Genomic DNA, 3574 nt, shown 5'->3' on the forward strand with positions numbered 1-3574 from the left:
ATCCATCCACACAGCCCGAGCCACGGGGACCTGGGTCTGCTTCCTGAGCCATTTGGAAGCCTGATTTGGAAGCTTTTGCTCCGTGGCCTTAGAAGCAGTGGAGATGCAGCTCCGGGCAGCACAGGAGACAAACCCTTGTCCAGGAGGTGCAGCCCAGCTGCAGCAGATGGGGTCAGTGACGGGGCTGGGAGAGCCTTTAGCAAAGCAAAGCCACGGAAAAGTGATGCCGTGCTCTGATGGGATGGTGTGGGATGAGGGGGCAGCTGAGCAGCACCGCGGACAGTGGAGTGTCAAGGTCCCCAGTGCTGGGCAGCAGCTCCTCCCTGTGCAGGCAGCAGGAACCCAAGAAAACTCCCGGGGACTCGGTGGCTGTGATGAAATTGGACTGGAAACGTGGTTGCAGCCCCTGGATCCCGTGGGTAGCTCGAGCTGTGGAGGGAGGTTGGTGTGGGGAATGTGGCTGAGCAGCATTTTGGGTGCCCAGGTGCCACAGCCACACTCTGCCCCTTGCTCGGGGATTGGGCTGTGGCTGGAGGAGCAGGAGCTGCTGGGAACATCAGGAAAGTGCAGCTTTCTTCCAGCTCTGCTTTTTTCAAGGGTGGAATGAAGACATCTGTGCTGGCCATGGAAGCAAGAACCCCTGGGCCACAGCCTGGGCCATCTCCTGTGCCCCCCCACCTCCGAGCACCCTCTGGAACAAGCACAGAGAAGGAGAAAACAATTCCTGCCAAAATCCGAGTTCACCAGGATGGTGAGAGGTTACAGGATCTGGAGCAGAATCCAAATGCTGGGGAATGCTGGGGTTTAATGTTCGCAGCCAAAGGCCAGGTTCCTGATCCTGGAATAATCCAACGAGGAGCACGAGCTTGTTGCAGACCCACAGGGTTTCAGAATGGCCAAAGCCAAAACGCTGAATAGAAACCAGGTGTAATTCTGTACATTTAGATGGATTTAAACCCAAAATCCTAGGAAGGAGAGGAGAAGCATTGAACTTCCAGCTGCAAAGTTGGTGTTTGTTTGCAGCTCTACAGCTGCGGAGTCGACCAAACCCAACCGAATGGGGGGTGACAGCTGAGCCCCAGGTGTGGGTTTGGGTTCACTCTCCTGGGGCTCACACTGATTGGAGGGGACTGGAAAGAGGGAAATGTGTCCAGACAGCACAAAAAATCACAGGGGAACGGTTCAGTCCTGGGATTTGGATCAATTCCCCCCATCCAGAGCTCTGGGGACAAAATGGGCAGGCACAGGAGGAATCCAGAGCAGCTGGGGTTCACACTGGGAACCTTCCTGGGCCACCTGAAAGGTGAAAAATCAACAGTTGTGTCCCTTTGGTGGGGGGATAACATCTCTGGATGGAAAAGACCAGAGAGCAAGAAGTTTCTTTGCCATTCACAATTTGCCAGCTCTTCTACAAGGCTCCATCCAGCCCCTTCCCCCCGTCCTGGCTCATCAGTAATATCCAATATTTCCTTTGGGAAGGAAACAAAATGCCTCCCACCAAGCGATTCTGAGAACCCTGCTCTGCCCTCAGCACCATCAGTGCTGGAATGATGCCAGAGGTACAACCAGATGCAGCAGCTGCTGCAGACAGGTCAGCCCCAGGCCTGCCCACTGCCAAAGCTCCTCCTGCAGGCAGGAGCCCCTGCCCTGGCCTGGCAGCTGTGCAGGACAGGGGTGTGCAGAGTGCTGGGCAAAGAGCTGAGGAATTTCAAAGCTGAGGCGCCAGGAGCATCCCCAGTGGCTCTGGCAGTGGCAGCCAGGGAGCAGGGAAGGGACAGACCACCCAGGATTCCCCTCTGAGCACTTGTCACACCTCCAGGGCAGATCCTGTGGGTCCTGCTGTCACCATGTGCCTTGGAAAAGCAGAGCTGCAGACTCAGAACTCCCATCTTCCATCTGATGTTAGATATATTTAGTCCAAATGTGAATTTATGCCTAACTGTCTCTCTCAATTTAACTCGGCTGCTTTGACAGAATGAAACACCTCCTACAAAAACAAACGGGGGTTCTTTGTGCCTGAGGCAGGCCCAGACAGTTCTCTCCTCCCTGGGATTACACAGGAATTCTTCATTATCAGCTGCATCATTTGCAGTGGGTTCTGCAGTGCTGGGAGATTCTGAGGCTCTTTGCAGGCTGAGCTTCAAGGCACAGATCTGGTATTAAGGAGCTGCAGTCAGCACAAAGCTGTATTTCTTGATAAAGGAAAAACTCAAAAAAAAAAAAGGTGATCATGGCCTGATTGATGCCATTTCATTTGCATATGCCCACTAGCAGCACTTTGGTTAATTAACACGTATTTTGTGTCTGTAGATGAATATGAAATAATGGCTTTGGGTATAAATTTCAGCACTGAACAGGTTCACTTCCCTCCTTCTGTATTTCCTGTGTAAATAAGACATCATAACTCCCTGGAAGGTGGTGACACATGACAAAAGCCAAGAAGGATGTACTTGTATTTTAAAGCCAGATGAGTTAATTAGCTCATAAAACGGAAGCACTCGTTGGAGGGATGGGGATGAGCAACACCACCTTCTTCCAGGGAGAATTTAATTCTGGGAATATTAACCCTTATGGCTCAGGTTCAGTCCAGAGGCCTCGATCCAGAACTTCACTTAAGCAGGTGAAATAGTGCCCCAAAATGGAAAGGGCTGCCCAGGTGCCCGGAGTTAAGTGCTCTGCTGGATCCCAGCCTGGGCAGTCAGAGGTGGAATTCAATTTCATTTCCTGATCTGCTTCCTGCACCAGCAGCTTCCACCCAGCTCAGGCAGAGATAGGAAACACTGCTCCAACCCCAGCGCAGAAAAGCCCCAATAGATCCTTCAGTTCCATGGCATCCAGTGCCTCAGTGGTTGAGTTTTTAGGCAAAGCCAAGGAAGTTTGAGTGAACCACTGAGTCCTTATGGAATTTGAGGCAGGATAGGGCTGGGGGGTGAGCTCCAGCAGGAGGAGGCAGCCGAAGAGGTCAAGCGGCAGCATCTTCCCAGCTGAGGGACTGCTGAGGAAACCCTGGAGTCAGGAGAGGGATCAAAGAGGTTAAACACCTCTCAGGCCTTAGGCAGAGGTGCATCAGAGCCATCAGATCAGCCCTGAGCCAGCAGTCTGGCTGTGAGGAAGGAATCACCTCAGAGCACAGGAAGTTCACCGCTGTGAGGGAGTTCCTTTCCCAGGGAGCTCCGCCTGGGAATGCTGCTCGGAAGGATTCCCACAGAGCTCCGTGGGGATCACGAGGACACTCCGGACAAGGATAAATGCACAGGGAAATGCCAATCCTGTCCAGTTGTTCCCACTGTTATCTCAGGGGTGCTCAGGGCAAGGCTCAGTGGTGTCACATCGAGGGACACGTGCTCAGGGCTGGGCTCCTGCTGCTCATGGAAGGGAAGGGGGGATTTTCCAGGATGGCTGGAGGAGATAAGGGATGAGTTCCTGCTAAATTTGGCTGGGAATTTTCTCCTCCTTGTTGCACTGAAGCAGTCCCTCAGGTCTGGGAAAACTGTGGGAGAAGGGAGCCAGTGAATGTGAGAGGACCAAGCAGCTGCTGCTCCTGAGCACTGCCACGGATCCTGGCAGAGCCCAA

General features: G+C 53.2%; 1 protein-coding gene across 1 annotated transcript in view; it reads right to left on the reverse strand.

Moving 5' to 3' along the window:
* WBSCR17 (Williams-Beuren syndrome chromosome region 17) overlaps window positions 1–3574 on the reverse strand; it is a 212522-nt gene that overhangs the window by 58172 nt on the left and 150776 nt on the right. The gene's annotated exons all lie outside the window — the stretch shown is intronic.

Source organism: Corvus brachyrhynchos, unplaced genomic scaffold, assembly GCF_000691975.1.
Source record: "Corvus brachyrhynchos isolate BGI_N302 unplaced genomic scaffold, ASM69197v1 scaffold15, whole genome shotgun sequence".
Classification (NCBI taxonomy): Eukaryota; Metazoa; Chordata; class Aves; order Passeriformes; family Corvidae; genus Corvus; species Corvus brachyrhynchos.